We start from the raw sequence: 26,191 nt of genomic DNA on the forward strand, positions 1-26,191 counted from the left end.
TAATGTGGTTAATAGCTATGCTGCTATTTTGCATGACTCCTCCCCCTGAGATAGGTGATTGCTCAAAAATGACTCTTGCTGGGTACAAATTCATCCAGACCTGCCTACATCTCCTGTCTTGAGCAAAGAAGGATATTTTTTCTGGTTCTTGAGTGTAGTGTTACTTCCTCCCTGTGATCTGTGTCTAGCAACAGCTGTTCTTCATCCGCCTGCATTCGCTCAAATCTAACTTCCTTCTTGGTCTGTATGTTTTTACTTTCTCCCCCTTTTTCTCATTCTTGCATCTGGATTGACTCTTTGGTATTAGAGCAAGACTCATCCCTCACTATCTTCCAGTCTCTATGTTCTGAATGGATTTCAAGCAGTTGGTCTTGACCTCATTTTTAACTCTCACTACTAGAATGGACTTCTTGGCAATGTGACTCATGTTGTCAGTCACAGACAAGTTCCTGTTAGTGCTCTTAAACCTCAGTTCTTATCTTTGCCACCATGAAAAAGTATAAGCTAGGGGTGTGCAATCATGAGCCGAGGAGGGCTGCCTCGGTGGAATTTAGGAATTGCCTGAGGTGAAGCAGGATCTCTGTGAGGTGGCTATAAGATGAAGCAGGGGCTCTTGAAGCACTTTGAAATGCCCAGACATAAAACAAACAAACATGCTGCAGGCAAGTGTCTACTAAAAGTGAAACTAGGTCTATAAGCTTATCATAGCAAGAAAACAAGAGGATGTGGGGTGACGGTGAGGGTGGGAGCAGCTTTGCCTAATCAAAGTGTATGTCTCAGAATCAAGAGAAGTGTAGAGGAGTTTTTGTGTCATTGACAGATCTAGCTGGTAATCAGAGGGAATTCCCAGTGCTCTTGACTCAGAGCTTTAGAGGAGGAAGGAGCTTTGCAAGAGTGAAACCTATGTCTTTAAGCTTAGGAAAGTTGCCTAAGCATGCCTAATGGGAAGAGGCGGCGGCAAAGAGAGAGCTCCATTATGACTGACAGGTCAATCTTGTAATCAAAGGGAATTATTTGGAAAATGAATCCCTTTCAGTTCTTTTCACTCAAAAATCTAGACAATTTTAAAGTGCCTAGCAAAACAAAAAACAAAAAACAAAAATCCCAGTGCCTATTTGTCTGAAATTTGGCAGGTTTCTTACTCAGGGGCACCTCACTCACATCTGCAGTATTCAGACCAAGTGCTTGCAAAATAGAAGGGAAATAGTGATTCCTTTTTTACCTACCCTAAAATGGTAACGGATGGTGTTGCAGGAAAGACATTGCAGCTATCTTTCTGAAAATTGCCAGGATTCATGTCTCCAGAAGGGGCAATCATGCCTGCAAATTTCATCCAGTTCTGCCCCAAACAAACAAACAAAAGTATAGATGTTTTCTTTTCAACTGTCCACCCACCCACCCACCTTAAAAGTGATCAGCATAAAAACACCTCTGGATCCATTTGCCTGCAATTTGGCAGGCTTTATTTGGCGGGGCTAGTATGTCTGCAAATTTCACCCACTTCCATCAAAAGGGGAAAAGTTATAGTCATTGATAACATTTCCCTATAGTCAACTGGGGGGATGGGGGATGAAGCAAACTCAGATGGACCCCAAGCCAAATTGCACAAAGTGTCTCAGACTAGGGCAGACTCTTATTTGAAGTGCTGCATCAGGGTCAGAAGCAAATCTTGTGGTCAATGTACACCCCTGCTATAAGTACCAGATAGATACTACCTACAACTGTGTACAACACTTCTCCTCTGGCACATTCATGAGATGTAACTCTGAATCTATAAGTATCTTGTGGACTTTCAGTTCAGACATAATATTTTTCACATATGTTTCCCACAGGAATAATTCCAAATGCACTCTCATGGAAGAGAATGTTACACAAGAACTGGTGCACAGTAAACTTTGTGGTCTCATTTCCTGTCATGGTCAGATCTGGAGAAATGAGTTGTCAGTTTTTGTTTAGACACACATGCTATTTTTAGATCTTTTGCTTTGTCATGCCAGCCTTGAACTGAGAAAGTCTGTAATAATTAATAATAATGTTAAGACTATTGCACACAAACAAGCAGTTACCTGGCAATTGGTTGAAATTGATCCACATACCTAAGTTGTGTGCAGGGTCTCACCCCAGAAATAAAAAAATATCCTCTACTCAGCTTATACTTCCCTCAGGGAAACTGCACTGATTTTTGTATTCTAGGGCTGCCACATTCACCTGAGCAGTAAGAATACACATGAACTTTCCATGACACCATAGCCCTTTTAAGGGAGCTTCCAGGAGTTAGGTGCTAGTTAGTCTACACCCCTCATAATTATTAGTCCACTGACTTTAAGAGGATGGTGTGTGTGTGTTTCTGTCTGTCAACTGGCCCATGAATTGTTGCTTGTAACATTAAAAATAACAATACAATATAATTAACTATCATCATTGGCAATCACTCGTGGCCGAGTAAGATTGTCTTCCAGGATAAGGTCTTTAACAGCGGGTCTGTAAATGACTGTGGAGGCCAATTCTGGATCCACACAGCCTCCCACAGTGAGGACATAGGTTTCCAGATGGAAGATGGTCACGATGAGGATTTGCTTGATGTGCCTTCCGCTTAGCTCGTTTGTCCCTTTCGCCCTTTCCATAGCACCTTTAATAATGGCCAACCTCCGATTGGGACGCTCATGGGCCAAAGCTTCCCAGTTCTCGATGCTCATGTTACATTTTTTTAGATTAGCTTTAAGAACATCTTTAAACCTCTTTTGCTGTCCACCGATATTCCATTTTCCGTCCTTAAGTTGGGAGTAAAGTAGCTGCTTTGGAAGACGGTGATCAGGCATTTGAACAACATGGCTGGTCCAGCGAAGTTGATGTTGGAGGCTCATGGTTTCAACACTGGTGGTCTTTGCTTCTTCCAAAACACTAACATTATTCAGTCTATCTTCCCAGGTAATTTTCCGAATTTTCCGGAGGCAGCATTGGTGGAATCTTTCAAGAAGTTGGGGATGGCGTTTATAGATGGTCCATGTTTTACAGGCGTAGAGTAAGGTTGGTAGTACAATGGCTTTGTAAATAAGCATTTTGGTCTCCCTGCGAATATCCCGATCCTCGAATTTTCTACACTTCATTTGGGAGAATGTGGCGCAGAGCTCAGACGGTGCTGAATTTCAGTGTCGATGTCAGCTTTTACAGAGAGATGGCTGCCAAGATAAGAAAAGTGATTGACATTCTCCAGCATCACACCATTAAGCTGGATTGATGGTGCAACAGAGGGATTGGTTCGCACTTGCTGATGAAGCACTTTGGTTTTTTTTGATGTTAAGCGAGAGGCCAAGCTTTTCATATGCTTCTGCAAAGACATTTAGGATAGTTTGAAGATCTTCCTCTGAATGTGCGGAGAGTACATTATCATTCGCATATTGAAGTTCTAAAACAGAGGTTGACATTACCTTACTTTTTGCTTTCAGCCCACTGAGATTAAAAAGCTTTCCATCTGTTCGATATGTGATTTCCACGCCAGTGGGAAGTTTTCCCTCAACAAGGTGTAGAATCATGGCACTGAAAATAGCAAATATGGTTGGAGCAATGACACATCCCTGTTTGATGCCTGATCCCACTTTGAATGGATGACTTTGAGAGCCATTGTTATCCAAAATTGTCGCAGTCATGTTGTCATGGAGGAGTCGCAAAATATTCACAAATTTATCAGGGCATCCAATTATCAGAAGGATGGTCCAGAGAGCAGTTTGATTTACAGTATCAAAGGCCTTAGTCAGATCTATAAATGCCATGTACAGAGGTCGGTTTTGCTCCCTGCATTTTTCTTGAAGCTGTTGTGCAGTGAAAATCATGTCCACTGTCCCCCTGGAAGGGTGGAAACCATTTTGGGATTCAGGGAGGATGTCTTCTGAGATAGGTGGGAGGCGATTTGTGAGGATCCTTGCAAGGATTTTACCTGCGGTAGCTAGAAGAAAGATGCCTCGGTAGTTCCCACAATCTGTTCTATCACCCTTCTTGAAAAGAGTGATAATTATGGCATCCCTAAAGTCTTCCGGGATGTCCTTCCTCATCCAGATTTTTTCGATGAGCTTATGAAGTTGTTGTGTAAGTTCAGGCCCACTTTCTTTAAAGTTTTCAGCAGGAATCCCATCAGGTCCACTAGCTTTGTTATTCTTCATTTGATTGATGGCTTTACTGACTTCATCCAAATTAGGGGATGTTGCAAGCTCATCTCTAATTTGTTGTTGTGGGATTTGCGAGAAGATCTCACCAGCCACATAGGAGTTACGATTAAGGAGGTCGTGGTAATGCTCTTTCCAATGCAGTGCAATAGATTCTTTATCCTTTAGAAGTTTGGTACCATCTATTGAACGTAAGGGATTTGTACCATAATTTGTTGGCCCGTAGATGGCCTTTGTGGCATTAAAATAGCCCTGTGCATCATAAGCATCTGCAAAATGCTGGATTTCTTGAGCTTTCTTTATCCACCAGGCATTCTTAAGTTCTCTAGTTCTTCTTTGGGGCTCAGCCTTTGCACTGGCATAGATTTTTTTCTTAGCAGCACAGTTAATGTCTTTTTGCCATATCTGGAAGGCTTTCCTTTTCTTGTCAATGATATGTTCAATCTCACTATCATTCTCATCAAACCAGTCCTGATGTTTCTTAGTTTGGGATCCAGTAGTTTGTTCACATGCTGCAATAATGGAAGTCTTCAGTTTAGTCCAGTGTTCCTCAACGTTTTCAGGGAGTTCCATAGGTAGATGTTTCTTGAGAGTTGTTTGAAAGCAAGCTCACTTAATAGGATCTTGAAGGGCATGGATGTTTATTTTACACCTTGGTTTTCTTCCTTGGAGCCTACGTTGAGGAACAATATTAATGGCCATAGTGGATCGAATTAATCAGTGATCTGTCCAGCAGTCATCGGCACTCATCATGGCTCTAGAGAGGAGTACATCATGACAATCTCTGGCACAGACAATTACATAATCCAGGAGATGCCAGTGCGTTGACCGAGGGTGCTTCCATGATGTTTTAAATTTATCTTTCTGGCTAAAGACTGTGTTTGTAATAACAAGATTATGCTCTGCATATTTAGTCAGAAATAGAATGCCATTCAGGTTGCTATTGCCAACTCCTTCTTTCTCAATGGTTTCTGGCCATAAATCAAAATCACGCCCAACTCTTGCATTGAAATCACCCAGGAGGATAATTTTATCCTCCTTAGGTATCTCTGATAAGATGGTGTCCAGCTGGTTATAAAAAATTTCCTTGATGTCTTCATCAGCATCTAATGTTGGTGCATAAGCACTTAGAATAGTTGCCTGCTGGTTTTTGGTGAGTTTTAACCAGAGATTTGAGAGGCCTTCATTAATGCCAATAGGAACTTCTGACAAGAGCTTCACAATGTTATTTTTAATAGCAAAGCCTACTCCACATATTTGTCGTTCTTGTTCAGGCAGTCCTTTCCAGAAGAAGGTATAACCTCCTTTTTCTTCCTTCATTTGTCCTTCTCCTGCTCTTCGAGTTTTTTGGAGTGCTGCTATGTCAATATTAAAAAGTCTCAACTCCCTCGCAACGATGGCTGTCCTGCGTTCAGGATGATCCAGCGAGGGGAATTAACTATAAATGGGAATCTTAACTATGCTTTTTTTGTACCTGCTTTCCTTTACTTAAACTCATAATAAATTAATATTTCTTTAAAGTAAACAGAGTTTCGGCACTTCATTTCACTTGCAAGCCAAGCCATCTCAGAAATTGCAAGATACACAGCTGTTTAAAAATGAGAAGATATGATATACATTGAGCCAAAAAAAAACCCAATAGCAACCAGATATAGTCACAAAATGATAATTCATCTTCTTCCCTGCTAACTGCTCTATATGGCGATGGCTGTTCATTTCTATGACCATTTTCAGAAGTTTGCTTCACTACATTTCCCCATGTCCTTTCAACTGGATTCTTTCTGATTAAGAAAGGTTAATTTTTTTAGAAATAATCACTAGCTTAGAATGAATCAGCAGAGGCAGTGGAAGATGTTCAGCTTTGTTTATGAAAATGGCATGGCTTTGTTTACATCCCAGTAATGAACTATTTTTCTCCTATTGAGAAAATAACTGGCCATGCTTCAGAAAAAAGTTAGTCACACAGCTACAGCTCTTGAAAGCAATGGATTGTGCCCACACCATACAATTTTGCTGGGATTCTCTTTCCGAGCCAAAAGAAAGTCAGCTGGGAACTATGGGAATAATGCCTTCTGTTTAAGCATTCATTTTGGTTTGCTTGTGGAGAGGTTATGTGACATCACATTGAGCAATTGTTACCCCACACTTTCCAGTGCATTTTCTCATTACTTCCTGTAATAAAGTCTGCTTTTTTTCAAAGTGAGTGTTGTGCATGAGACTTCACCTTCAATGCACAATGTGTATTTGCCAGTATGTGATTGAATCCTACCCACAAAATAGCGACAACCCATGTCCTATTTCCAGAGGTGAATTGTCCAGGAATTTTTATTTTGAGGTGACCATTATGGTAAATTCCTTAACCCTATGCAGCTTGAGTACATTATTCAATGTTGTGTGTCAGGGCATATTAGTGTACTTTGAGAGAATACTGAAAACATAGGAGAATAGGGTTGTCAGGTCTTCGGTTTTCACCTGGAGACTCTGGTTTTTGGGGGGTCCTCTCTGGGTCTCCAGGTGAGTCACCCCAATCTCCAGACTCCCAGCTTTCATTTTTTAAAAAATTAAGTTTATAGGTGGTCTGGTTCAAGAGAAATACACCAAAATGGCAGCTCCCCCACAACTTCTGTTAGAAGTCGGCTGCTCCAATCCCTACCCTTTCAGGTTTTTAGCCAATAAGACAAGTCAGAGTTGTCATTGACAAGGGATTTGCTGACCTCCAGGCAATAGCTAGAACCAACTGCAAAACCTAAACATAGTTTTCTTTTCTTGCTTGTCTGCACATTAGAAGTTGAGTGAGTGTATAACTTTCAATAGTAGCAAGATTGCCTTTCTACAATAATATAGCAGGAAATCTAGAACTGAAGATCACACCAGGTTCTTGGTAGGCATGCACAGTAAACAATTTCAGTTATGATTATAATAAAAGTATACATGCAGGGTTTTTTTAATTACTTGCAAAAATAGCATATTATGCATTTTATCTTTCAAATAATTTTTGAACAGAAATTTGAAAAAGTGCAATAGATTATTTATCCTTTAGATTCTTTATCTAATTTGGTACATGAAATTTGTGCCATTGTAAAAGTTCTCTTAGAATGCATCTTCAAAAGCACTGTCTTGGAAGTGGTTCCAGCAGAACTGTGAGGAAAATGAAGCACATATTTTTACCTTCTAGGACAGTTAATAAAGGCTTCCAAAAAAGATAGTAAGATCCGTTTAATGTGTGAGCGCCTTTCAAAGAACAAGAAACATTTCTTGGACTTATTCCAGTTCTGTATTATGTTTAGCATGCTGAGAAAACAAAACATTTTAACACACAGGAAATCAAAGCTACATCAAATATGTATGCCATGTCCTGTTGCAAATAAATCCTGACCCTCAACAAATGGCCTGCATCTGGCTGCAAATGAAATATCAACAATAGCAAGCACTATGGCTGACATGATATGAGAGTTAATATGAATATTCAAAGCAATCTGAATATTCAGAAGTGTTTTTAAGTATCCCATTTTTTTCTTTATCAAAATAAACCCCAAATGGCTCACAACATAAAATCATAGAACAGACAACAAATACAGAATATACAATTGATAATATAAAATAGCAAAATCACATTAGAATAAAAATCACTCCCACATCAGCAGCTTATAGCAGCAACTCTGAATACAATAGTAGCAGTTATGGTGAAGTCTAAAAACAAAGCTCTATTGACAAAGCTTTCTGGAAAAAACTAGATCTCTCAGTCAACCACTTTATGGAAAGTAGGGTCGGGCCATGGCCAACAATAGGAAGGAAGTATCACAAAGTCAGTGCCATCAAGAAGTCCTGTTCCTAGTAATACTCATTGAATCCCACTGCTGACACATCATTTGAGAACCAGTGTGACATAGTGGTTAGAATGTCAGACTAGGACGTGGGAGACATGGGTTTAAATCACCACTGAGCCATGAAGTTCACTGGGTGGTCTTGGGCCAGTCAAAGGCTCTCAGCCTAACCTACCTCACAGGGTCGTTGTGAGGATAAAATGGGAGGGAGAAAACCATGTATGCCACTTCAAGGTCTTCGGGGAAAAGGTGGGATATCAATATAATAAATAAATTTAAAAATATCATTTTACAATGGTAACTAGAGCAGGGTCTCAGGGGTTGAATGTGTTATGTAAATTTGTATAGATATTAGCAGAGATTGTCAATGGTCTGAGATGCTGAGTGCCAGTGTGTGCATTTACCTAAGAAAGCAGGCTTTTACCCTGCACTGAGATCACTGAGACTTAAGATTTAGTAAAATGAGAAAAGCTACTTTATTTATAGAAATACATAGTAGATAGGAAAGGCCTACCTAGTTCTAGCTAACTAAGTTGGAGGTGCAATGCCCAGGTTTGGGAGTTGCCCTGATGGCTCAGGAGAGAGAGAGCAGAGACAAAGGTGTCTCCTCTCTCTCGGACAGTTGAAGAAGAGAAGAGAAGAGAGGAAGGGTGGAAGGAGGAGGGGCAGAGAAGCTTCCCTAAGTATATCAGTCTAACCACGGAAGGAAGTCAGTCAGAGCATCACAGGTAAAGGCAGTCAAGCCTAGCCATCTGGAGGACCCTAACTCTATCTCCCTTCTGGAACATTAAAAAAAGAACAAAACAGGAGTTGCTCTTGCCCCACACCCTACAGAATGGAGGCTTTGCAGGACCACATACAGAATAATGTACCCAGTTCCCAAGCCAGCACCCTGCATTGGGCTGCTTTACTGGAGATAATGCAGCTTACTTGTAAAGGAATCAAAGATTTCATTTTGGCAAAATTGAATTTGAGGGCTCTCTGCTTCATTTCAGTTTGTACATCTGGGCAACACAGTTTGTGTCGTCCTCAATAGAGATCCATCTAGCGGCACTCTTTTAACTTTCATGGGTTAGCATTTGTTCCATTTCCCTCATCTTGACAATTAATGGGTCAGAGGGTAATGTCAGAGTCTGGGTGCCACAACAGTCCAGCAGGCAGGGGTATTACTGACCCCCCACAGGTTCAGCAGGGGTTATATACACTGTCTTGGTCTACAATTCCAGAGAAAATGTCCCTGCTGAGGTTTCCAGTCCCCATGATTCTCCTGAGATTTGGAGAAGCGGATGAACACATTTCCAGAAAGAACAGGAAGAATAGAAAATCACATTAGAAAGAAATATACAACTATTAATATTCTTCCTTAGCAAATAATTTTGTCAACACATATCTTGTTAGTAGTGTCCATTTGAAGCAATTGGCTCTTATGCTCCAAACAGCTTCTGATCTTTTACAGCCATGTGGCAGAGAAAATTTCACCAAGTGTATCTTTCTCTTCTGTCAAGTCTACATTGAGGTTTAGAGAAACCTGCTGGACAGGCAGGTAGCTGTTTGTATGATACACCCACACCTGCATTAAAATTGAGGGTAGATGCATTAAGCCCCATGCTCTGGATGCCTCTACTGGACTTGCTCTAACTGTGGCATCCAACTCAGTCCAACTCTATTAACACCCCTCCTCTGTTTTTCTTCCTTAAAATGATGCAAATTGGAGGGCCTAGAATTCTCTGTAGTGGTCTGTGGAAATTTCCATTTCTTTGATAGCAGAATTGTGAGATTATTTCTGAGATAAGCCCATGTATTGGATTCACATTGCATAGGCAATAATTCTATCTGGTGTGGATAAGTGAAGCCATAATATATCAATTCTTAAAGAATATCACTGGCTGCCTCTTTTCTTCCAGGCCTAGTTCAGGGTGCTGGTGCTTTCCTCTTAAACCAGTGGTTCCCCAACTTTTATTCTCCACTGATCAGTTGAAAATTGCTGATCCTCTTGGCGGAACACTTACTGATTTCTCCATAATGATTGTAATGTACTGTGCTAGATGCTGTATAATTTTTAATTGTATTGGTATAGATTCTTTTATCTTATTGTATTACAATTTGCATTCCAAAGAATTCTAATTGTAATATCAAATACAATATAGAAAATAAAAGAAGCAATAAAAATACAATTAAAAATTACTATGAATATTTAATACAGACATGCCACAGACCACCTGCATGAAGCTTGTGGACTATTGGTGGTCATGAACCACAGTTTGGGAACCCCTGCCTTAATGACCAGTGACTGAGGAACAATAGTGGTAGATGGCTATTAGCCTTGTGCCTTTTGTGGGTTCTCCAGAAGCATCTGGTTGGGAAACAGGGTGATGGACTAGATAGGCCTTTGGTCTGACTCAGCAAGGCTCTGCTTATGTTTTTATAGTACATGTGATGGAATGGATTGGGGGTCGTCCAAAGTGGCCATAGGCTTTAAGGCAATGGAGCACACATCAAACTTGTTTTACCTTATATTGTTCATTGGAGTTTCTCATGAAACTGAGAAGTGGTCAGCAGTAGTTTACATCCTAGTTGCAGAGACCAGCTTTAGGCAGCAACAAAGTAAAAGAAGCCTAGGTTTCGCTAAGCAGAATGTCAACGGTTGGAATTTAACTTGCCAGGGTCCCTGTAATCCCAAAGAGCCTTGCCCTCTGACTGATGTTTCAGAGAGGTTATCAGTTTTAACTCCAAGGTATTCCACTTAAAGCAAAGCAGCCAGATGTGATAGAAAGCTCTCCACAAACATTCCTGATTTGGAATGCCTGAGGTTTTTTTGTGAATATGCTAAACTAAAAGTGAGGGACTAACGTTCAGTTCTAGAAGAGATGGATTGGATTGCTCTTAGATACACTGCAGACTTTACACAGTTACTTAACAGAAAAACGTTTAGTGTGGAAGAACAGAATGATAAGATAGCCTCAATGAATTGTTTAGTCACACTCTTAGATTCCCAGAAAGGCTAGATACCCTTTGGGTTTTGAGTTTTAAAATTGTGCTACACCGTATTAAATTACAACAGCAACAACAGATGTGAAATGAGAGCTACTGATCTAATACCCAGAGAATAGGCAAATTCACATGTGTGTCACCAAGATTTTCAGAACTTGAGTGTTTTAAGCTTGTTGCTCTTCATTCCTTCACCTTTTGTCTGGGAATTTGTGTACTATCTTCATGTGTTCTGCCAGTTTAGTGGAACTGGCTTCCACCTCACTGACATAAATCTACATCTTCTGATCATGTTCAGTTAGGACAGCATTTCGCAACCTGTCGGTTGCAACCTGCAAGACGGATGTAAAGCCTGTGCAAGTGTGTTGCAGGCTTTATAAGTAAAGCCCAAATAATTATTGCTTTTAATCCTTAACGGCTATGATGAATACTTCTTACAACTTTTTGTTTTGTTGGCATATTGTAATGCACTTGTAACCCAACATCAGAAAGACTCTCAAGTATTACATTTTAACACTTGGAAACTGCTCTCTGGAAGCAGATCCAGAGTCACTTCACCACAAGGTCCTCACACAGGGAGTTGTTTTGAGTGACTATTACACTCTGATGCACAGGTGCCGAAGGGACAATCAGATGACTGGTGTTCTTACATTCACATAAAAAATATCTGTGAATAACTTTGTAAGCACTATAAATATTTCAACAATTTCCACATTAATAGGGATGTTAAGTAAATTTTTGCTTGGATGCCTCAAGTAATGATTATAAAATAGGCAAACTTGCAGTTAAAATGCTGGGAACCAATGGCTGCCAAAGACCTATGGTCCAAAAATCATGTGACAATAAACTGATGGGTTACCATTCCAAGTAAATTTGGATTTGTGGGTTGCCATACCAAAAATATTGGGAACCACTAAGTTAGGAGATGCTCTTACTCTGAAATGGGGTAGCAGAACACATGCTTGACATACATAACTGCTATCCCTGGCATCTCTAGTTAAAAGAATCATGTATCAGGGGGCTAAAATTTATTTAAATGAATCCTGTGCACAAAATGGAACAGAGGCTGAGACATGAATCAGGTCTACTTATGAGAAAGTCTCTGACTTAAAAAGAATATAAGAGTGAATCCTCATATCCATATCTTTATTTTCATTTAGGGGACTTCCAGACTGGTTGTTTATTGAGCATTCATAGTAATACAAAACTTACATGGAGGTTATACAACATTGCCTGTTTATTGAGCATTTATCTTGACTGATATATTCACATGAAGATATACGATATTACCAGCTAGTGGGTATCCCACATTTTCCAGCACAATTTTCCATCACTTTTTGCAGTTAGAAAAGTGATGGCATAATTGCACCATAAAGTGCAGGACAGCAACCAAATTTTGTGTGAATAAATATCCTGTCTGGAAACAGCCTTTGACACATAAGAAACAGCCAGCCTGGAAGTGCCCTTTGATGTATGTCTGCATCTGGCTTCTTATCCTGTCCTTTGTTCGTTATCTGTCATTTATTATTTTATTATTTATTTCAGGATTATTGATCATCCCAAAGCAGCCTACAATGAAAGTCAAAGTCATACAATGATATAACATTATTAACTATACAATTAAAACCAATACAATATATAGCTCAGAAAATATAAGACAAAAAACAGCAAATAGTAGCCAAAGCCCTCAAACAGAATATCAGCAGCCCCAACTTATCTTAACCAAAAGCAGATGGGGTGGGGTGGGAAGTCTTCTAGGTATCTTCTAAAAGAAAGATGAGAAAGAGCATAGTTTTAAGACCCTGGAGAATCACTGCCAGTCAGAGTAGACAATACTGGGCCAGAAGAACAAATAGGCTGATGTGGGATAGGGCATCTTCCTGCGATTTTTCACATGGCACACTTAAGGAATTTGAATCAATAGGACATGCAAAGCCGGTGTGTATTCTTCTTGATAGTGAACACACAGTGAACCACCCACACAATAACAAGTTTCCTTATACTGAGCATTGGTCCCTGTAGTCCAATGTAGCCAACTCTGACTGTTAGTGGCTCTCCAGGTTGTCAAGCTGAGGTCCTTCCCATCAGTTGCTACCATATTCTTTTAGCTAGAGATGTCAGAGACTGAATCGGTAAAGTATGGGCTTGTCCACTGAGTTACGGTCTCACATCAGCTTGTTTTTTCAGATTGCAGCTGCAATGTCTGAAGGCAAATAACAGTTTATGAAATCTCTTTTCTCATACCCTATTAGGGGTTTTTCCCCTCCTCCTTTTCCTTTTTTTCATTTAAAATCAGCCCAGGAAAGTTTTGCGACATATTTATTGCCAATTCTTTTCACAACAGAGTAAGGGACATGTCTTGTGGCACCTCATAAATTGGGCACACTCTAGTAAGACTCTACAATAACATCTGGTTTCTCCACAAGCTTTGTCAGCACAGCTATAGACTATGAGTTTTATTTTATTTTATTTGCAGCACGTACCTTGGGTATTTGCCCTTTCTACGAACTCCCTGCCATGTTTAGTGAATATGCTAAAATATTTCAGGCCAAACTAGTTGTGCACTAAACGCATAGCAGGCAGGCAGCTACGTATCTTGTTTGTTTTTCCATAAAGAATCACACGGGTGGGAGAACCTGCTCTTCACTATGAAAGCAGTGTGACCCCCACTCCCCATGGCAAGGACCCACAAGGAAAAATTGGGTTATGGCCTCCTTCATACTCCTTTCCCCATCATCTGAGCACTGGATCAGTCTACAACCCTGGGGGTGATGGGGGAATCAAAGTCTTAGTGCTGCTGCAAAGTATTGTATTAGGACTGAGCAGGAAGAGGCACATTTAAACTTAAGTGAAGGTAGCTGAGAGCAGTGGTTCCCAGCTCCCCGCCTCACTGACCACTTGAAAATCGGCAAGGGCCTCAGTGGACCACTTAATGATGTTTCTGCCTGTTGTAGCACTTGTAATGGGCTGTGCTCGATGCTGCATGATTTTTAATTGTATTTTTGGTGCTTCTTTTCTTTCTTGTACTTCATTGTATTACAATTTGCACTTCATGGAATTCAAACTTTAACACAATGAAATACAATATATATACAAAAGAAGCAGTAAAAATCCAATTAAAAAACCACATGTATGTTTAATATGGAGAAACTGTGGACCACCTGAATGAAGCCCATGTGGACCACAGTTTGGGAACCCCTGGCTTAGTGGGACTTTTTATTATATGCTGTGTATGGTCAGCTGTTGTCCTGTGTCCCTTTCCCTGGAATAGTCTTTGCTAACTGGATGCCCTCCAGAAGCATTGGACTGCAGCTCCCATCAGCCCCAGCCAACATGTACTTCTCCTTCCCACAAATCACAACAGGCTTAAGTCACAGGTTTGTGAGGCATGACAATGGGCTCTTGAAACTTTAAATACGTGTGGAAAGTCAGTGTATTAATAAAATTAATTCAGAATGAGATTTTGTCTCTCAAGAATCAGGGATCATTGTAGGCAAACATTTCACTACAGATGGAGGGGTGTTCTTAACATATCAGTGCAGTGGTTTGTTTATGTTTTAGGGGTGCATTTTTATGACATAATAGGTATAGCATTCATGACCTTTACTCTTGACTCCAGGCCTTCCCAACATATTTCATCTATATCAGTTACAGATGTTTCATCGTTTCACGCCATCTGCTATAGAAACAACAGAAACTCTTCAGTAGATAGGATACTGATTGCCAATTTTTGCATGGTGTCCCTTTTATCTGGCGAGCACATCCATTTGAGATAGGTACTTGATCCATTCTCCTTTTCTGCTGATTTTACCTAGGAGGACAGCTATGCTGATTCCACAAACAGGCAGCATCCTTTTCAAATTGGTGGAGTATTAAAGAGGGTGAAGACCAACTGAGATCCAGGATGGAGTCTCAGTCGCACATCTGTTTGCATTTCAGTATTGCATCAGCCACAGGGATATTGCTCAGAGGTGAAGTAAGAAAACACATGATGAATTCCTCTGAGTGCATTGGGGAATTCTTTTTCTTGTGCTGGTGTGAAAGCAGACACATGGCTCCTCAGAATTCTGATGACAGCTGTTTCGAGTGAGTGCTCTAGTAGGGAATAATTTTAGTAATGCTGTTTCCAGCAGGCCAGGTTCAGTTGCTTTCCTCCACCCCCCTCCCCCTTGTGCAATTTATTTTCTCAACAAGTTCTGTCTCATTTTAAAGCCCATAAACGAGTTCTCACAGAGACTGTGGGTGAATTCACTGTGGGGATCTTAAATAGATGTGCTAGATTCAGGATGAATCATTATTTTCCCAGAGTTTTGAATGATTCTTACCAATGCCCAATGGAATCATAGAATTTCATCATACATAAAGATCTGAATGGCAGGGTACCTTATTTTATTAATGCTTCTCCCCACTTCCCCAAATTACCCACTCTGAATTTTCTTGAATTGTCAATGCATGGAACAAGTCTCAGAGCAGGTTCCAAATCAGGTATGAGTAACCTGGGGTGTTTGTGTCTAGCAACTAGGGGTGGGTAAGAAATTCTATGTTCTTTGCATTTCAATGTGAAATTACCTAATTTACACATTTGTACCTGGTCCCTGAGGATATTTTCACATCACTAATTGATATAGCTATAGAAAACCCACAAAAAAATCCAAACAAATTTTTGTTATTGCAGCAACAAAACAAGTCTTGTATGTGTTTCTGTGTGTGCATGCACACAAAACATTGTGGAGCCTGTGGTTCAAGCTTTATAGCATCCTGATGACCATGAAAGAATGGCAGTTGTTATACAGTATGAGAAATGCCATGTGGGAAAGTTTTCTGTTTGAAGAACTCTTTTCTTCTGTGTAGCTGATGAGAAGCACCAATAATTTTTCTATGACCTATGGCAATTTGCTCTCCATATTCAGAAGAGTGAATGCTTATATCCCTAGGGATTATTAGTAATATTGCATAAACTCATCATCTTGTGTTGAACAGATGTGATTTCCAATCGCAAAAAGGATGTTGCTGAAGCAGAAGCCAGGGACATTGTTAGGAGGGGACCTGAACCCCAGATCTCTTGCAGAGAGCCATCTCATTGTGTCAACTTAATGTTTATTTCTTTGCTTATAGACATATTGCAGAGCTGTGCAAATTTATGCCATAGGCCTATACCCCAAGTCCTCAATGTCCCTAGCAATGTCATTGCCTGCCTGGTAAAAAGTGCTTTATGGTCAGTGTACTCACAGAGACGTTTCCCTCAAGGCTCAGCAGTTGATGCAGACTGAAGGATAGCAAGGAAACAGGTAGCCCAGTTCAGAGAAATAAAACTCCTTTCCCTGCAAAGAAATTATACTCTAGCTTAAAACCAGGCTCCCTATTCTAGAAGAGCTGGGTATACACCAAATGTAATTGCTCCCAACCTTACCATGCATATAATTACTGTTGTGGTAATATGTCCAATGGGCCAAAATATTTGATGGCTTGTTTTTGTCAAATATATTTGGAAAATACCATAATCATAACCCTGCCTGCTGCAAAAATGCATGTTGCCTGTGACACATGGACATGGTTTGGGAGAACGTGGTGGCCCTGCCAAAGCCAAAAGGAATTTTGTTTGTTTTTGTAACACATCCAAGTAGAAAGAATGAACATAGGAAGAGCCCTGTTGGATCCGACCAAAGGCCTATCTAGTCCAACATTCTGTTTCCCACAGCAGCCAGCCTGACTACCAGCCTTCAATAGCCTCATCCTCCATTAATTTATCTAGTCCAAGTTGGTGGACATCACCACATCTTGTGACAGTGAATGCCATAGTTTAAATGTGTCTGTGTGAAGAAGTACCTCTGTTTGTCCAGAATCTCCCACACTTCAGCTTCAATGGATCACCCAGGTTCTAGCATTATCAGAGGTGGAGAAAAACTTCTGTCAATCCAAGTGGACGGTCGTAAATTCTTCCTGTGGCAGTGAATTCCATAGTTCACCCCCACTCATTACAGTGGGGCTGAGAAATTACTGGTAGATTGCACCCTTTAGCTAAATATCCAAATGCATTTTTATATTCTACACATTGGAAGGGGGCTGCTGTACTTAATAAGCCTTAATAACCTGTGAAGATCCCACAATTCCCTGCTACACAACCATCTTGAATGCAGAAATATCCTGACTTACTTTATCCCAGCTGGAGTGAGGTAATTGCCTTTAGTCTAACAAGCTTGTTAATGAAAAGCCAATGGGGCAGATGGAAATTTAACCACAGAAATAAATTGCCTATAAACAAAATAATTTTTAGGAACAGAGAACCCATTTGTATATGCGGGCAGGAAGCTTGGCAAAGTTATATACATATATGTTATGGGTGAATCTGTAAACTTAGACCTATCTTGATCTGCCTGAGCAAAATCTAGAAATGCCATATGGGGGCTTATGTTGATGCACTGACAGAAAATGATAAGAGGGCCAGGGCAGTGCCGTGGGTTGTGAGGTGCTAGTTCAGCAGTTCTGGAAATACCCAGTACATCCATTACTAGGCAACTATGAGTCAGCTTAGCTATCATGACTTTCTCATTGCTTTAATCCAGAGAGCAGGAGGACATGATTGCCTTTGGCATAGCAGCTTCTGCTCTAGCATGTTAATTCTGGTGGTGGTGGAGATAGGGAGACCCTTATACAAATCCACAAGCCCCATCATTGAATCCTCCCCAGTTTTAGCTGAATCAAGCCCCCTCCAGCCTTCTAAAAATAATAGCTAAGGGGTCCCCTATGTCCCCCAACCTATAATTCAAGCACTGAACATGGGTGGCTGTGAAGAGACCAGACTGGCATCCCCAATCAAACATAGAGAAACATGGTGGAAAAGATCCAAGCAGTGGGATTGGGAGGGGGGTTTCTAAAACAGTAGCTAAGGCAGAAAGCAGGGGGTGCTTCCTGGTACCTCTATAACTCAAGCACTGCCTAGCTCACAATGACCTCTTGCCACTTGCACCATGCAGATGCTGTTTTGTGCAGGCCAACACCAGAGGCAGAACTCTGAGTGTGGTAATTATTAACATGCCACTATTAACACACCCGTATATCCCAGCTCGACCACTGAGATCATCTGCAGGAGCAGCTTCAGTCATCCCTGTGATGACCGATGGGTGTCCTCCCCCCGCCCTTCCCCGTCCCAGGAGCCAATTCCCCACCTTGGGCAATTGATCCTGGCAAATATCCTTCGCTGCCAAGGCTGTGCACGCTCACAACAGTCCTGCAGTATAGGTAGCTGCCACCACCCCTTATACTGGTTAACCACTCTGAGCCAAGGGAAAACTTGGAGCCCAGAAACTTGCCAAAAATTCCAAAGGGCAAGAGCCAAGGAGATACTCCTTGCCCTGGAGCCTTAGGCACACACCCAGTTACACAGTAATCATGGTCAATGGTCAAGATACCAGGTTTAAAACTAACCTTCTCCTGAAATGAACACACACTGGTAAATAGAAGTAAGTTTATGAAAGAATAAAAGAGGTGCACAGTTACAGCAGCAAAATGGTTTCTTAATATCCACATGCAAGAGGGGCAAGGTAAAACTTAGAGAGTTCAATCACAATGAAGAAAACAACAAAGACAGACTAGCCTAGCCTAGCCAAGTACTTACATAAAGGCTTTCAGTTGGTTAGCCACCTCTCCTCAGAGAGATAACAGTCAGGATAGTTAATGGCAAAATGGAACCTCACCAGGCAACATCAGGTAGGCATGATGGGACCCAGAAGAGGAACAAACAGAGTTTACTGTCCATACTTGTGGCAAAATCCCCCAGCCACAGGCCAGAGACAATTAACCAACCAGGGGCCAAATCGTACATGCTACCTGCAGCCTGCCAGACATCATGTCTTCCATGGAGCCAGTCCTCTGCTGACAAGAAGGTGTTAAGTCGGGCCTCTGATTGCACATCTTCCCTAAAGTTTCCCAGACTTTAGATCTTGTTGGAACCAGGTCTCTGCTGATAAGAAGGTATTAGGTTGGGCCTCTGATTGTACATTCTTCCTGAAGCTGGGCAGACAACTGCCACTCATGGCCTCACTGCAACAACCAAATGTTAACCTGTGAAGATCCCACAATTCCCTGCTACACAACCATCTTGAATGCAGGTTTTCATGACAGTCCCCCCAAGTTGGCAAGGCTCATTTAACATCGACACGAAATTGAGCCTTCAGTGTCATATTTATTTATTTAAAATATGTCTATCCCGCCCTTCCACCCTACAATAGGGCACTCGGGGTGGCTACAATAAAATCGCACAAATATATAATAAAATACACAATAAAAACACAAAACATTACAGTAAATTAAAATACATAAAATAATATTAAAATATATAAAATGCATTATGCATACACAGTTCTCTGGAGTGCTCTGCCAAAAGAGATTCAGCAGGCATCTTCTGTTTTAACTTTTAAATGCCTGCTGAAAACCTTTCTGTTCTGCCTGGCTTATGCAGACAATTAAGATGTCTTTTTGCAATAGTAGGCCTTTATTTTTACTGTATTTTTAATGGTTTTTACTTTATGGTTTTAAAAAAAAACTTGTAGATCACTTTGATGTTTTTAAATGAAATAGCAGTATGCAAATATATTTATAAATAAATAAATAAATAAAACTAACAAGGGCTTTTCCAGCTTCACAGCTTCATGCTTAAATGGCTACTCTTCAGGAATTTGTCTTCATCGAGTGCAATCCAAGATTAAGTAGTTTAGAAGATCTCTTGGCTACGACTAAAATTGGATAGAGAAGATGCTGGAAATCATTCTGCAGTCATGGTGCAATCCTTAAGGCCAGGGGAGAGAGGAACAAAGTTGGTTAAAGTGCTTCAGCCAACCCCCTGCTGTTCTCTTGCCAGCAGGGCAGACGTAAGGGGCGACCAGCATTCTTGAAGACCTCCATTCTCTTCCTCCTCCTCTTCTTCATGTTCTTCTATTTAACAATTTCCCTCCTTAATAATTTATTTAACAAAATTTATATACCACTTGATTGTAAAAAAAACCCTCTAAACACTTTACAAAAAACATTTGTAACATATTGGGATTCAGCTGAACATGCATTGGTACAATCAGACATTTGAATATGGTACATATAGGGCTTCTTCATGAGAACCCTGTGACTGAAGATTAAAGTTATGGAAATGCAAAGAATATAGTAAAATATTGTACTATAATACTATGCAGAGATTTCTAGCACTGAATTAATTGGTCAATTAAAATATTGACAGTCCATCTTTCCATCCCATTTCCATTCCGTTTCCAAATCGTGTGAAGTACTAGTTCTCCTCTATTCAGCACTGGTTAGGCCTCATTTTGAATACTGTGTCCAGTTCTGGTCTCCACACTTCAAGAAAGATGCAGACAAACTGGAACGGGTTCAGAGGAGGGCAACAAAGATGATCAGGGGACTGGAAGCAAAGCCCTATAAAGAGAGACTGAAAGAACTGGGCATGTTGAGCCTGGAGAAGAGAAGACTGAGGGGATATATGATAGCACTCTTCAAGTACATAAAAGGTTGTCACATAGAGGAGGGACGGGATCTTTTCTCGATCGTCCCAGAGTGCAGGACATGGAATAATGGGCTCAAGTTGCAGGAAGCCAGATTTCAACTGGACATCAGGAAAAACTTCCTAACTGTTAGAGCCATATGACAATGGAACCAATTACCTAGAGAGGTAGTGGGCTCTCCAACACTGGAGGCATTCAAGAGGCAGCTGGACAGCCATCTGTCGGGAATGCTTTGATTTGGATTCCTGCATTGAGCAGGGGGTTGGACTCGATGGCATTGTAGGCCCCTTCCAACTCTACTATTCTATGATTCTATGATCCCCAATTGGCCACTCAAGGCAGCTAACAACCATCAATAAAACATCAATACTAATAAAACACTATTAGAAACAATTAAACAATTAAACTTGTGGGTGCATTTACAGTGCCCTGGTTCATGCATCATTTTCAAACATAGTCACATTCATGTTAACAAACCATAGTTAACAAACTTTGGCTTTCACTCATGGTTTGTTTGGAGAGAACCAAACCACAAGCCCAGGTCTGAATGACATAACAAGCCAAGACTTGTGGTTTGGTGCTCCTGGCACAAGTCAGGAACAGGGAAGAAGCAAAGTAGGGACTTTTGAGCAGCATGCAGTAGCTATAACTATAGTTTAATGTGACATGCAAACTAGGCCAGTATAAATACTAATAGGTATCTCTGCTTTGACTTCAAAAGGTGTTACACTGGAGCCTGAAAATTTAATAGCTGGATCCTCAAACATTTCTTGTTATGGGAAGATATATTGTAACACTGATTTCTGGCTTTCTAATAAATTCTGTGATGGACCCAGCTAGTCTTGGCTGAACCCTTAGCGACTGGAGAATTGACATTTGAGACTAATCAGGGTCCTGGATGTTGTATTAGCAGTACAAATTCTCAGAAGAGTACATTTGGGTAAAAGAAGATGTTTAAAAAGAGATCAGATTATAACATGGGAATTTCTTATGGTCTTTTATTATGGTGGCCAGCCAAGAATGCTTCAGGGTAGGAAACAAACTGATATTGGCAATGGTAATAGATCACACAAAGACTTCCTTCAAAATCCAAGGTTTCCGGAAACAATGCCAAAAGAGACTTCAAAAAAAAAAAAAAAGAGAGAGAGAGAGGAAAGAGTTGAAGAAAATATGTTTAAATATTAAAACTTGAGCATCCTAATTTCATTTTATTTTTATTCAACATTGTCAAAGAAAGTTCCTGTTGCTGATGTAACATAAGAGAAAGGAACAAAACTGGGTTTCAGGGTTTCCCCCACCATTTTATTCTACAGCAGACATGTGTAGTCTCCCACCAAAATTTAAAACAAAACTGTCCCTGGCCAAATCCACATCAGACATTTATTCCATTTTAAACAGTCATGGCTTCCCCCAAAGAATCCTGGGAAGTGTAGTTTGTGAAGGGTGCTGAGAGTTGCTAGGAGACGCCGTATTCCCCTTACAGAACTACATCCCCAGAAGAGGGGATGACTATTAAACCACTCTGGCCACTGGAGCTCTGTCAGGGGAATAGAAGTCTCCTAACAGCTCTCAGCACCCTTCAAAAACTACATTTCCCAGGATTCTTTGAGGGAAGCCATGACTGTCTAAAGTGAAATAAATGTCTGGCGTGGGTGTGGCCCCCTGATTAGCCAAGCCAAACAGCTGTGAGTCTGGCTTTTAGAACACTGACCATTCTTACTGAGCATACCTGCATAGAGGTCAATGTTAAAGTTCTTAAAATTAATTAAAAATCAGCCTTGCATTTTTTAAAAACTTTTAAAGTGCAGATAATGAAGGTCAGAGTATAGGGCAAGGTCAGTAATAGGATTACAGGTACTCTGTGAACATGGCTGATTGTTAATTAATTTCAACAAATTGTGAGACCACTGACAGAAAAAAGTCCAGCAGAGGTCTCAATTTTTCTCTCTTGTTTTACACTTTGAACTCTAGAATCTCTCTGAGTGTTTTGTGTATTGTCATGAAAACCTAGAGGCTGTTAAGCAAGCATTTCTGAGTGCAGACTACATGTTTTGTAAAGTTCTATTTTGAAATGAGCTTATGGGAAGCCGCAGAATGGCATGGGGAGTATTTTCAATTTAACACGGCGGAATGTGAAAAATCCATGCTGGCTATTAGATATAATCCAATCTCCTGCTAAGAGGCACCCCCCTTAAAAAAAACTCAAAACATTCCCAGTTGCACAAGCTTTCTTTGAAAATGTTCAATGAATGAGATTCTCCAGCTTCTCTAGATCGCTTATTCCATCCTAAAACTGTTGTGATGACATTTTCTAACCCAAATCCGCCTGTGACTTCACATAGTGCATTTATGCAAACATACCTTCGAAGGGTTGTGACTAGATAATGGACCATATTTTTCTCTCTCTAATGGACCATATTTATTTTCTCTTGCTTCAGAGGGTAGGACCTGAACCAAAGGTTAACAAATTACAAGAAAAAGGATTTAGACTAAAGGCTAGAAAGAATTTCCTGAGGGTGTGACCCTGGTCAACAGTAGAAAAGACTGCCTTGGAAGGTGGCAGACTGAGAGGTTTGTAGAGGTTAGAGGGTTTTGTTTTTTTCATGAGAGGCTGGATGGCCATCTAGAAGGGTTGCTGTGTCCCTGCAGTTATGGAAAGTGGAGTTTATCCTTACAGTAGCAGGAGGTTGGACTAGATGACTTTTGAGGTCATTTTCAATTCTATGATCTTATGCCTTTTTGCCCTACACATACAGCAAATACATACTGTTATACCAGAAAATCTCATAAGGGATCATAATCCAATGGGAGCTCCCTCCTCCCTCCTCCCTGTTTCAAATAGCCAGTGTGGGAGCCTGATCCAGATTGGAACGAAGCAGAAGACAAAGGTTTACAGCCTGCCTCTCCCCCCCCCCAAGGTACCATTTCAGATTGTGTGCTCTGCCCTGGCTATGAAAAAAAAATCTTGTACTCGAGGACAAACCACCTGGTTAATGTAGTTCAGTCCATGCAGAGGGGGTGGGTGGAAAGATGCAAATAAAGCCTTTACACTCAACCTGTATAGGATAACCAGGCAAACTTGCTGATTGGGGAGACTAGGTATATACTTTGGATCGTAAAATCTCTGAAGGAACAGAAATAATTTCAATGAAAAAACCCAGCATTCCCTTTTAATAAATGTTTATAATAATGTAGGAGGGAAAATAATCCCAGTTTGGGTGATTATTTTTACAACCCACAGCCTTGTAGTACCATCACAATAATAGAAGTCTAGTTGTGATGTGGGAGAGGCTGACATTCTAATCCAATCTAGCCAGATCTTTGGCTAGATTAGTCATAAAACATAGGAATATAAATTATGCATGCACACACACACACACACACCTACTTACTATATCTTTAATCCAAGTGAGATGAAAAATGGATAAAAGTGTCAGTTTGAGTTCAGAATCATGGTCTCAGTTAAATAAACTGACTAAATCCGGGCCTGGCTATGACAGCAAAAGCCATTAAATGACTGAGACCAGCTTTAAATCCCTTATCATTATACATGCCATTTTGAAGGCACAGTATATACACTGGATGAAGATATTTGTTCCCTTTACTTCAGTGGAGCTTTCCCACTGGTTTCAACTGAGTGTCTTTCCACTACATTCCCCAAACTGCTTACGCCTATAGTCCCCGACATCATCCTCCATAGGTTGCAGGATTCAGATATGTGTGAGGAGAGGACCTACACAACTAGAGCAGACTCCCCACTCCAGACAACTCATGGAGGGCAACAGAGGGAATGGGATGGCAAACTCATTCCCGCTTCCTTCTCTATGTGATGTTAATTGCATCGATAAAGAAATGCCTGAAGAGGGCTTAGGTTTCATTGATTTATTCAGGATAACCTTATAGGTAAATAATTTCACTTTACAATCAGCTCTACTAATATAATTTGTTAAATATGGCTAGTAGCCATTTGTCATAGATTGCAATGGGCAAGCTACTGCTTATTCTGCAATGGATGAGAATTGAGTATAATAATTTATACAGTGGGACAGGGGCTCTTTATCCCTCATCTGCCTACATGAATACATTAACCCTCAACTCCTTTAAGCAGTTGACCTTTACCATTACCCTGTGAAGGCCGGTGTCATATGTTATGGAGAAGCATCAACTGTGTGAACAATCATACATTCATCAGGCAGCATTTCTCCCGAATGTTCAAAGATGTTCTAAAAGGGGTGGGTAGGTTAAAGATGGAGGCCATTCATGTCAGACTCCACTTCTAGAGATAGGTGGCATGGAGTTGATCTTCAACAGAATTGCCTCTAAGAAAATTCAGTGGAAAGGTGTGGCACAGTGTCTGACTGCTCACCATATTTAGAGGTGGACAGGATTTTCTTCCTTGATTAGACTGGATGTTGACCTGGAGATGGAAAGCGTCAACATGGTTTGGCATGCATGAGTGATATATATTGCTGTTTAGTTGCTTTGTGAAGACCTCATTGTGCTGTCTGTGGCAAACTTAGGATGAGACCAGCCTTCCCTGTCCATGGGTTCCCAGATGTTGTTGAACGATAAGCCCCATCCCAAGCCAGCATGGCCGATGGTTAAGGATGATGGGAGTTGTAGTCCAGCAACACCTGGAGAGCTAAGCTTGAGGAAGGCTGGTCTAGATTATGCAGTCTGGCAGAGAAGGGGAACTGGTGGATCACTGGATGGTCTTGCTTTGCACTAGGATGTTGAACAAGACCCTTTAGTCTTTTCTCACTGTTGTGATTTGATTCTATGAAAAATCCTCTTGAGTTATAAAAGGATCATTATTTTAGGAATGACGTTTTGATATGAGTTCAAAAATTAATACATTAATTTAAACAAAATCTGGAAGATTAAAAACTATGTTAAGATGATATTCTATTGTTTTACTTGGATTATGTCAAGTATCTGTTGCACATTGCCAGTCAAAAGGAGCTGTAGCTAGACTTGTGCATTCATATCTCTGGCATGTATCTATGGGAAAAGTATTTAGACAGTGACAGCCAGTGCAAGTGAGCCTGCTTTATAGTTGGCCATTCCTTTCTACTACCAGTCACTTCTAGTTTATGATTTCATTGTGTTCAGATAGTTCAAACTTTTAAAAAAATGTATTCAAGCTGTGATTAAAAGCAAAATCCAGCTATCTGCCATTACATTGCAAGATTTACAGTGTGAGCAACAGGGTTTGAATGGGCCCATCAACTGTCCTTTGCTGATTATACATTATTTCAATTTCTCTTCTGTAAAAGGAGATGTGAAAGGAACAGAAAGTGACTTGCAATTCCTGTCCTCTGTACTTTTTTGTAATTTGTTCTCACTGTGAAACACTCACAAATCCCCCATTTCATGTATTAGTTACATTTACACCCCATCTTTCTTTCAAGGCAATGTGTGTATGGGGTTCCCAGGAGGTCTATCTCCTATCCAGGCACTGATCAGATCTAGACCTGCTTAGCTTTGGCAAAGTTACTGCATCATTTGCCGTTAGATAATGGCCTAGGACCCTAAGCATGAGTGTTTCACCATATGGAGATGTGTAGGCACAGATAACAAGGGGTTTAGTTATCCAAGGTCGCAGGGGGGTTGTAGAACCCTCACTTTTTGGGGAGTAGGGTCCTAGCCAGGTCCCTATGTATAAGTCAATCCGTGTTAAAGGGGAACATGTTAGTCGCTGAGAAGAGTCCTT

The sequence above is a fragment of the Rhineura floridana genome, chromosome 1 (assembly GCF_030035675.1).
Source record: "Rhineura floridana isolate rRhiFlo1 chromosome 1, rRhiFlo1.hap2, whole genome shotgun sequence".
Lineage (NCBI taxonomy): Eukaryota > Metazoa > Chordata > Lepidosauria > Squamata > Rhineuridae > Rhineura > Rhineura floridana.